Source organism: Mirounga leonina, unplaced genomic scaffold (genome assembly GCF_011800145.1).
Source record: "Mirounga leonina isolate KUSES-001 unplaced genomic scaffold, KU_Mleo_1.0 Mir_166, whole genome shotgun sequence".
Taxonomy (NCBI): domain Eukaryota; kingdom Metazoa; phylum Chordata; class Mammalia; order Carnivora; family Phocidae; genus Mirounga; species Mirounga leonina.
Window position 1 is genome coordinate 24,449,912 of NW_023270418.1, and position 11,136 is coordinate 24,461,047.

Consider the following 11,136-nt stretch of genomic DNA (forward strand, 5'->3'; position numbering starts at 1 on the left):
ATCTCAGGGTTGTGAGATCAAGCCCTGCTTTGGGCTCTGATTTGGGCACTGAGCCTGCTTTAGATTCTCTCTCGGGGTGCCTGGGTGGCTCAGTTAGTTAAACGTCTGCCTTCGGCTCAGGTCATGATCCCAGGGTCCTGGGATCGAGCCCCACATTGAGTTGGGCTTCCTGCTCAACGGGGAGCCTGCTTCTCCCTGTCTGCGGCTCTGCCTACTTGTGCCCTCTCACTCTCTGTCAAATAAATAAATAAATAAATAATATCTTAAAAAAAAAAAAATCCTCTCTTCCTCTCCCTCTTTCCCCCTCCCTCTCTAAAAAAATTAAAAATAAATAAATAAATCTTAAAAAAATTAACAGTGCTCTGAATCCTCACCACCACTTGGCATTGTCCTTTTAATTTTAGTCATTCTGGTAGGATATAGTGATATTTTACTGTGGGTTTTTTTTATTTTATTTTATTTAAGTAACCTCTACACCCAACATGGGGCTTGAACCTACAACTCCAAGATCAAGAGTCACACACTCTACTAACTAAGCCAGCCAGGCACCCTTTATTGTGGTTAAAATTTTTACTTCCTTAATGATTTTGAGAGACTTTACATATATGTTTATTGACTATTTGGATATGCTCTTTTGTGAATCATCTACTCAAGACTTTTCTTTCTCCCTCTCTCTCTCTCTCTAGACTCTTTTGGTTTAGTAGGAGATATATATAGATATAGATATAGATATAGATATAGATATAGATATATAGATATATAGATATAGGTATATATACCTTTTTTTTTTTTAAGTAGGCTCATGCCTGGTGTGGAGCCCAATGTAGGGCAAACTCACAACCCTGAGATCAAGACCCATGAAATCAAGACCTGAGCTGAGATCACTTAACTAACTGAGACACCCAGGTGCCCCAGTTCTTTATATATTTGAATACAAGTTCCTGTTGGATATGGGTAGTGCTTATGTCTTCTCCCAGTGTGGCTTGCTTTACCATCTTAATGGTTTCTTTTGATGAACAAATATTTTTAATTTTAATAAGGCCCTATTTTTTGTTTTGTTTTTTTCAAGACCCTGTTTTTTGGTCCTTATTTTATGGTTGTTGATTTCTGTGCTCTGTTTGAGAGATCTTTGTTTACCCAGGTCATGAAAATTTTCTCCTTTATTGTTTTAATCTTTCACACTTAGATCTAAGATCCACCTGCTGTTTTTGTGTATGGTGTGAGATAAGGTTCAAGTTTCTTTTCTTTTGTCTTTCGTGTGGATATCCAGTTGATCCATCACCATTTGGAAAGACCATCTTTTCCTACTGAGATTTGCAGTGAAGCTTCATTCATTCTTTCTTTTCTTTTTCTTTCTTTCAGGTAGGCTCCACACCCAAGGCTTGAACTCATGATCTTGAGATTAAGAGTCACATGCTCCACCAACTGAGCAAGTCAGGTGCCCTGAAGTTTTCTTTTTTTGAACTCTCATATATTGTTAGTAGGAATAAAAACTAGTACAACCACTTTGGAAGACTGTTTGAATGTATCTACTAAACCCAAACAACTAAATGGACTTATATCCTATGATGCAGTAATTCCATTTCCAGCAGAAATGAGTACTTTTATTTTTTTACCAAAAGAATTGTTTGTAGCACTTTTATTGATAACCTCCCAAAAAATAATAACCCAAACTGGAAATGATAGACAAATAAATTGTAGATATATTTATAATGGACTATTTATATAGCAATGACAAGGAAGAAACTGCTACTGCACGTAACAACATGGATGAATCTCAGAGACATACTATTAAGCAAAACAAATCAGAAAGAGCATATATTGTACAAGTCTATTTAATTGAAGTTTGAAAAGAGGCAAAAATAATAAGAAATGTCAGAATAGAGGTAATCTTTGCCAGGAAGAGGGAATTGACTGAGGGGAGTATGAGGGAACTTTCTGGAATATTGGAATGTGTTATATCTTAGTCTGAGTGGTGGTCTCATGGATGTATAAATATGTGAAATTTATCACACCATGCCCTTGGAATTTGTGTGTTTTCTATGGCCAGGAAGAATAACAACAAACAACCCATTAGACAAATGGACAAGGAAATGAATATATGATTCACAGAAAGAATACAAATGGCTAATAAACAAGAAATAGTCAGTCTTAACAAATAATTTAAGATATTAAAATTAAAACAATGTGGATTTTTTGGACTGTCAAATGGGAGATAAATTAAATAATTAAATTTAAAAAGTCGATGGAGTTGTGAGCAACAGGCACTCTTAGCGCATGCGCACACAGCCATATTGGAGGGAAATATAACAATAGTCATTAAAATTAAAAACATTCACGTCTATTTATCTAACATTCTAGAAAATGCTACTTAATCTATAGCAGATCAGTGGTTGCTGAGGAACAGGGTGAGGGAGTAAAGAGGTATGGGAAGAAGGGGTTACAAAGGAATACGAGAACACTTATTCGGGGGTAATATGCTCCATTATCTTCATTATAGTAATGGTTTCACAAGTATGTACATATATCAAAATGTATTAAAGTGTATACTTTATTTAAAAAAAAAAAAGATTTGGGGCGCCTGGGTGGCTCAGTCGGTTAAGTGTCTGCCTTCAGGTTAGGCCATGATCCTGGGGTCCTGGGATCGAGTCCTGCTTTGGGGCTCCCTGCTCAGGGGGGAGCCTGCTTCTCCCTCTCCCTCTGCCCCTCCCCCTGCCCATACTCACGGGCTCTCACTCTCAAACAGATAAATAAAATTTTAAAAAAATAATAAATAAAAATAAATTAATTAACTTTTTTTTTTTAAAGATTTTATTTATTTATTTGAGACAGAGAGAATGAGAGAGAGAGAGCACATGAGAGGGGGGAGGGTCAGAGGGAGAAGCAGGCTCCCCGCCGAGCAGGGAGCCCGATGCGGGACTCCATCCCGGGACTCCAGGATCATGACCTGAGCCGAAGGCAGTCGCTTAACCAACTGAGCCACCCAGGCGCCCAAATTAATTAACTTTTTAAAAAGATTTCATATTTTAAGTAATATCTACACCCAGCATGGGTGTGGAACTCACAACCCTGAGATCAAGAGTCACACACTCCACCCAATGAGCCAGCCAGGCAACCCTAAAGTGTATTTAAAGTATTAAATATGTGTAGTTAGGGTATGTCAGTTATACTCAAAAAAATCTCCAGCAACCCTCTTAAAAAGATGCACATATCCTCTAATATAGCCATTGCATTTCTAGAAATGTTTCCTTCAGAAACATAAGTGGGTGAAGCATATCCAGGGCATTTTCTGCCACATTCTTTGATTCAGCCAACTAGTATTTATTGAATGCCAACTATGTCAGACACTGGGCTAGACAAATAGGGTTATAGGCATGAATAAAATAGACAAGGTCTCCGCCCTCATGAAACCAACTATATTTATTATTGGTTAAAAAAAAAAAAAAGGAGCTACCCAGTTGGGTTCCCCATCCATCAGTAGGGAAATGGTTATGGAAATGGTACCAATAGTTGCTGTGGAGTGTCTTTTGAAACCAGAGCAACCAGAGCCGTGGGCAGGAGTAGCAGGCACCTGGGGACAGCCAGTGTGGCCTCTACGATGATCTGCACGGTTAACATAGTGTATACACTGCAGCCTCTCTCCATATTCAGCGGTGCTGCCCCCCCCCCCCCCCCCCAATGTGAACCACTTCTTGGAGCCTATTATCTGTTAAGTCCAAAGAAGTCAATGTTTCCAGACTTCTTCATTCAGGACATTCAAGGAATGATGGTATAAAAATCATCAAACTGGGGGCACCTGGGTGGCTCAGTTGGTTAAGGACTGCCTTCGGCTCAGGTCATGATCCTGGAGTCCCGGGATCAAGTCCCGCATCGGGCTCCCTGCTCGGCGGGGAGTCTGCTTCTCCCTCTGACCCTCCCCCCCTCATGCTCTCTCTCTCATTCTCTCTCTCTCTCTCTCTCTCAAATAAATAAATAAAATCTTTAAAAAAAAAATCATCAAGGGCGCCTGGGTGGCTCAGATGGTTAAGCGTCTGCCTTCGGCTCAGGTCATGATCCCAGGATCCTAGGATCGAGTCCCGCATCAGGCTCCCTGCTAGGCGGGGAGCCTGCTTCTCCCTCTGCCTCTGCCTCTCTCTCTCTCTGACTCTCATGAATAAATAAATAAAACATTAAAAAAAAATCATCAAACTGAGGGGCGTCTGACTTCAGCTCTGGTCATGACCTTGGGGTCCTGGGATAGAGCCCCCGGTCTGGCTCAGCAGGGAGTCTGCTTGTCTCTCTGCCCCTTTCCCTGCCCCTGCTCGCACTCTCTCTCTCTCTCTCTCTTTCTCACAAATAAATAAAATCTTTAAAAAAAAAATCATCAAACTGAAGAAAAGAATGGGCAGGTGGAAGCTGCAGCCATCGCCATCAGGAGGAAGGTCAGAAAGAGCCATGAACCATGGAGTAAGCAGAATCAGAGGGGGAGCTCAGGGATAAGAACCACCTCCTCGAGGCTGTCTGGAAGCAGTTGTCCCAGAAGTTGATTGAAACTCAGGAAGAACTGAAGGACCCGACCCAATAAGTGGGGCTGCTGGAGATGTTGCCGGCCAACAGTTGGGCAAGGGCACCAACCCAGTTTTAGGCACCGAGACCCTGGCATCACAGCAAGAATCCACACGGATCCCACAGGCTCTATATTGTTGTTAGAAACTTTGCAAGATGAGCTGAAGCTTTTTAAAGAAACAGCCAAAAAACAGATGGAGGAGTTCTAGGCCCTGAAAGTAAAGTTGAAGATGAAAGAAGAGAGGGCCCGGTTCATAGAACAGCAGATTTTATGTAACAGTCAAGTAAATGATTTTACAACAGCCCTTGAGGAAATGGAGCAGCTATTAGAAATGTGATAAAAAGCAAGTGGCCAGATGGCTCCCTCTTGGGGAGAAAGTCTCAGAGGAAGCCACTTAGAACATCTGCTTGTTGGCCATGATCTAGGATTCACCATCCTCAGAAGGAAAACAGTTTCTGCAGTAGGATTCAGGATAGTGTATGCTGGTACGGAGGTTCCACCCGTAAGCAAGCGTTCCCAACCTTCCGATGGGTCAGCTTTCCTGAATCTCATGCATATGTAATGGGGGGGCCTGGAAGGGCCCCAAAGGAGAGAGGCCAGGAAGCTCGGATCAATGTCCTAGGCAACAAAGCAGCATGCTTGTAAGAATCAGGAGACAAAACCAGCCACAGCCAGAGGATCCAGAAGGTGCCATTCAGATATGCGGGAAGAAAACTTTAATTGTACAATGGGGCACTGGCCCTCTACGAGAGATGTCACTGAGGAGCCAGGCACTCTCCTTCTAACTTGGGACACATTCTGTCCCATCTGGTTGGGCTCTGTACCTCGCTGTAAATTTATGAACTTGAAGCAGTTTAATAAGTGGAGTGAAGGTACAGACAGCAATAATACCTACCTGAAACTATGTACCTTGGAGCTTTTCATTTAAATCACTCCTGTATATATACATATATATATATTTGTAAAATGCTGTTTTTAAAGTAAATATTTTGTAACTATGTAGGTTATAACTTTGAGAAATGAAGAAGTGATAGTACAATATTACACATTGGTCTATCAAAAGCTATTAGAAACCTATATGGGGGCCGCCTGGGTGGCTCAGATGGTTAAGCGTCTGCCTTCGGCTCAGGTCATGATCCCAGGGTCCTGGGATCGAGTCCCACATCAGGCTCCCTGCTCCTTGGGAGCCTGCTTCTCCCGCTGCCTCTCTCTCTCTCTCTCTCTGTCTCTCATGAATAAATAAATAAAATCTTAAAAAAAAAAAAAAGAAAGAAAGAAACCTATATGGGGCACCTGGCTGGTTCAGTCGGTGGAGCATGTGACTCTTGATCTCGGGGTTGTGAGTTCAAACCCCACATTGGGTGGAGAGATTGCATAAAAATAAAATCCTTAAAAAAAAAGAAAAAATATATATAAGCTGAAATGGAAATATGTTAAAAATACATGATTTAGTACTAAAAAGCAAGTTACAAAATTCCCATTTTTGTTTTAAAGAAATACATATATATATTCAAATCTTCCGTGTTGTTAACAACTAAGAGAAGGGAGGTAGTTTCTTGTGGGAGGTAAATATGGGGGAATGTGGGCCTGAGAAGGAATAGTGAGAGACAAAAAGTCCCGATGGCATTTGAGTCCCTGGATTGTTGCTATTTGCTTACTTGCCCTTTCTGAGGTTTGTTATACGAGTCAGTAGATCATCCATGTTGCCCAAGCTAGTTAAGAGTTGAGCATCAAGGGGTGCTTGGCTGGCTCAGTCAGAGGAGCAGGCAACTCTTGATCTCAGGGTCGTGAGTTCAAGCCCCTTGTTGGGTATAGAGATTACTTAAATAAACTTAAAAAAAAAAAGAGTCGGGTATCACCCAACCCAAGTGTCCATTAGTGAATTAATGGATAAGCAACATATTACACACACACACACACATATGTATATATGTACACACACATACACACAGTGGAATATTATTCAGCCTTAAAAAGGAAGCAAATTCTGATACCCGGTACAACATGGATGAACTCTTAGGACATTATCCTAAGTGAAATAAGCCAGTCATGGAGCACCTGGGTGGCTTAGTCGGTTAAGCGTCTGCCTTCAGCTCAGGTCATGATCCCAGGGTCCTGGGATCGAGTCCCACATCAGGCTCCCTGGTCAGCTGGGGGCTTGCTTCTCCCTCTCCCACTGTCCCTCCTCCCACTTATGTGCTCTCTCTCCCAAAGAAAGAAAGAAAGAAGGCAGTCACAAAAGGACAAATGCTACATGATTTCACTTATATGAGGTATCTAGTGTAGTTAAGATTACAATAACAAAGTAGAATGGTGGCAGCTGATAGACACATGAAAAGATGCTCATCACCACCCACCATCAGGGAAATGCAAATCAAGACCACAATGAGATAGCACCTCACCCTTGTCAAAATGGCTAAAATCAAAAACATACGAGATAGCAAGTGTTGCCAAGAAAAAGGAACCCTCATGCACTGTTGGTGAGAATGCAAATTGGTGCCATCTCTTTGGAAAACAGCATGGAGGTTCCTCAAAAAATTAAAAATAGAGTTACCATATGATCCAGTAATTCCACGACTGCGTATTTACCCAAAGAATAAGGAAATACTAATTTGAAAAGATACACGCACCCCTATGTTTATTGCCACATTATTTACAATAGCCAAGACATGGAAGCAACCTGAGTGTCCGTCCATAGATGAACGGACAAAGAAGATGTGGTGGGGCGCCTGGGTGGCTCAGATGGTTAAGTGTCTGCCTTCGGCTCAGGTCATGATCCCAGGGTCTTGGGATCGAGCCCTGCATTGGGCTCCCTGCTTGCGGGAAGCCTGCTTCTCCCTCTCCCACTCCCCCTGCTTGTGTTCCCTCTCTCACTGTCTCTCTCTCTGTCAAAAAATAAATAAAAACCTTTAAAAAAAAAATAAAGAAGATGTGGTATATATACATATATTGGAATATCACTCAGTAATAAAGAAGAATGAGATCTTACCATCTGCCACAGCATGGATGGACCTAGAGGGTATTATGCTAAGTGAAATAAGTCAGTCAGAGAAATACAAATACCATACAATGTCACTCAGATGTGGAATTTAAGAAACAAAATAAATGAACAAACAAAGGAAGAAACAGACAAAAAACCAAGCTCTTAAATATAGAGAACAAACTGGAAGTTGCCAGAGGGAAGGTGGGTGGAGAGAAGTGAGACAGATAAAGGGGATTAAGAGCACAATGATGAGGAGGGGTGCCCCGCTGGCTCAGTCAGGAGAGCATTTGATTCTTGATCTCAGGGTTTTGAGTTTGAGCCCCACATTGGGCATATTTACTTAAAAATAAAACCTTAAAAAAAAATAGTACACTACGATGAGCACTGAATATTATAATTTTTTAATCATAAAAAAGAGTTAACCATTATATTGTACACCTGAAACTAATACAACACTGTATGTTAATTATAATTCAATAAAGAAAGAAAAAGAGATTTTAAAAATGTAAAAAAAAAAAAAGAGAGAGGAGAAAAAAGTAGAGTGGTGGTTGCCAGGGGCTGCAGGGAGGGTGGTATGGGGAGCTGTTTTTTTTTTTTTTTTTTTTTTTAAGATTTATTTGAGAGAGAGAGCGAGAGAGAGCATGAGTGGGGGGTGGGGAGGGGCAGAGGGAGAGGGAGAAGCAGACTCCCCGCTGGGCAGGGAGCCTGACGTGGGGCTCCATCCCAGGACCTGGAGATCATGACCTGAGCTGAGGGTAAACATAAACGGCTGAGCCACCCAGGCACCCCTTAATTAATTTACTTTTTATGTAATCTTTACACCCAACGTGGAGCTTGAACTCACAACTGTAAGATCAAGAATCAGATGCACTCTAGGGACTGAGCCAGCCAGGCACCCTACGGGGAGTTGTTTTGTAAGTACAAAGTTTCAGTTTGGGAAGATGAAAAACGTTCTGGAGACGGACCATGGTAATAGTTGGGCAACAATGTCAGTGTGCTTCATGTCAATGAATGGTATACTTAAAAATGGTTAAGATGGCATATTTTTAAAAAAGATTTTATTTATTTGTCAGAGAGAGAGCACAAGCAGGTAGACCTGCAGGCAGAGGGAGAAGGATCATGACCTGAGCCTAAGTCAGACCCTTAACCGACTGAGCTACCCAGGTGCCCCAAGATGGCACATTTTATAGCATGTACATTTTGATATAATTTAAAAAAAAAGATTTGGGCTTCACATTGCAACTGACTAGTACACTTACATTAGCTAAAGTTTAAATAGTTGAAACAAAATAGAAGCTTATTTCTTTTTTTAAGATTTTATTTATTTGTCAGAGAGAGAGAAAGAGCACAAGCAGGGTGAGTGGCAGACAGAGCAGGCAAAGGGAGAAGCTGGCACCCTGCTGAGCAAGGAGCCCAATGCGGGACTCCATCCCAGGAATCTGCGATCATGACCTGAGCCAATGGCAGATGCCCAACCGACTGAGCCACCCAGGCATCCCAAGAAGCTTATTTCTCTCTCCGTCAACAGACTGGGGAAGATGTTCCCAGTTAGTGGGAGGATGAAGAGAGATAGCTTCTACTCGAAGTCATTATTTAGTGGCCCCAATTTTTTTTTTAAGATTTTATTTATTTATTTGACAGAGAGAGAGACAGAAGAGCACAAGCAGAGGCAGTGGCAGAGGGAGAGGGAGAAGCAGGCTCTGCACCGAGCAGGGAACCCGATGCGGGACTCGATCCCAGGACCCTGAGATCATGACCTGAGCCGAAGGCAGACGCTTAACCATCTGAGCCACCCAGGCGCCCCCAAATTTTTTAAAAATATATTTTATTTATTTGAGAGAGAGAGAGAACGTGAGCGAGGGTGAGGGGAGCAGAGGGAGAGGGAGGAGCAGACAACACACTGAGCAGGGAGCAAGAATGCAGGGCTCGATCCCAGGACCCTGGGATCATGGCCTGAGCTGAGGGCAGATGTCTAACTGACTGACCCACCCAGGTGCCCCAGATATTTTTTTAAAGATTTTTATTATTTATTTATTTGAGAGAGAGAGAGTGAGCAAGCAAGAGAGCGAGCACAAGTGGGAGAAGGGGCAGAGGGAGAGGGAGAAGCAGACTCCCCGCTGAGCAGGGAGCCCAACCCAGGGCTCCATGCCAGGATCTCCAGATCATGACCTGAGCTGAATGCAGATACTTAACCGACCCAGGCACTCCTAGTGACCCAGATTAACAGGGACTCTACTACATATAACTCATTCCTGCTGAGATGGTTCCAGCCATCTTCATCACCACTCCACCTGCCAAGAGGAGAAAAGGAGTGTGAAGGAGACTCGTGGGCGAGTTATGGACTAGGCCTGCTGGTCCTGATGCTGGCACACATCACTTCCTCTCACACTCCATTGGAGGTGACTGAGTCCTGTATCACCTCTCACTGCAAGGAACACTGAGCATATGACAGCTCAGATATTGTAAGAGAAGTGGATAAAGAATTTTGGTGGACAGTGAGTCTTTAAAAAAAAAAACAAAATCCCTAGGGGAATATACATCTAACTGAAATATTAATTATCTCCAGAGGTAAGATTACAGGAAACTCTCACTTTTTATATATAATTTTGAAGTGCTTGCATTTTTTATAATAAACATATGTTACTATTATATAATCAGAAACTATAAAGTAAAACCAGGGTAGAGGAAATGAAATAAAATGTTTGCATAAAAGCTGAAACCAAAAAACAAAAATAATACAAAAAACACTAAACTTGTTTATTATTTTTATTTTTTATTTTTTTAAGATTTTATTTATTTATTTAGGGGCACCTGGGTGGCTCAGTTGGTTAAGCGACTGCCTTCAGCTCAGGTCATGATCCTGGAGTCCTGGGATCGAGTCCTGCATCAGGCTCCCGGCTCAGTGGGGAGCCTGCTTCTCCTTCTGACCCTCTCCCTTCTCATGCTGTTTCTCTCTCTCTAATAAATAAATAAATAAAATCTTTAAAAAATGTATTTTATTTATTTGAGAGAGAGAGAGACAGAGGCAGAGAATAAGCAGGGGGAAGGAGGCAGAGGGAGAGGGAGAAGCAGACTCCCCACTGAGCAGTGAGCCCGATGCAGGTCTCAATCCCAGGACCTGAGATCATGACTAGAGCCGAAAGGCAGATGCTCAACCGACTAAGCCACTCAGGCACCCCAGCTCCTTGTTTTAAACAAAAAACAAAAAACTACTAAACTCCTTATTTAAAAAAAATAAAAAGCTGAAACCACTTAATCAGTAAAAACAGAAACCAACCTAAATTTCCATCACAGGAGAATGGGTAAATAAATGGGTATAGGGCTCCTGGGTGGCTGAGTCAGTTAAGCAGCTGCCTTCAGCCCAGGTCATGATCCCTGACTCCTGGAATTGAGCACCTCATCATCAGGCTTCCTGCTCAGCTTCTCCCTCTCCCCCGCCCCTCCCTCTTGCTTGCGCTTGCTCGCACTCTCTCTCCCTCAAATAAAAAAAACTTAAAAAAATAAATAAATAAATTATGGTATAATCATATAAGGGATTATTATTAGAGTAGTAAAAATTAATGAACAGTATCTACACACAACAATGTGGTTGAACCTTTAATGAAAA

At 42.0% G+C, this 11,136-nt stretch overlaps 1 pseudogene; it reads left to right on the forward strand.

Annotated features, from left to right (window-relative positions):
- The first annotated feature begins 3,693 nt into the window (after positions 1-3,693).
- Positions 3,694-5,189, forward strand: LOC118015570 (annotated as a pseudogene).
- The last annotated feature ends 5,947 nt before the right edge of the window (positions 5,190-11,136 follow it).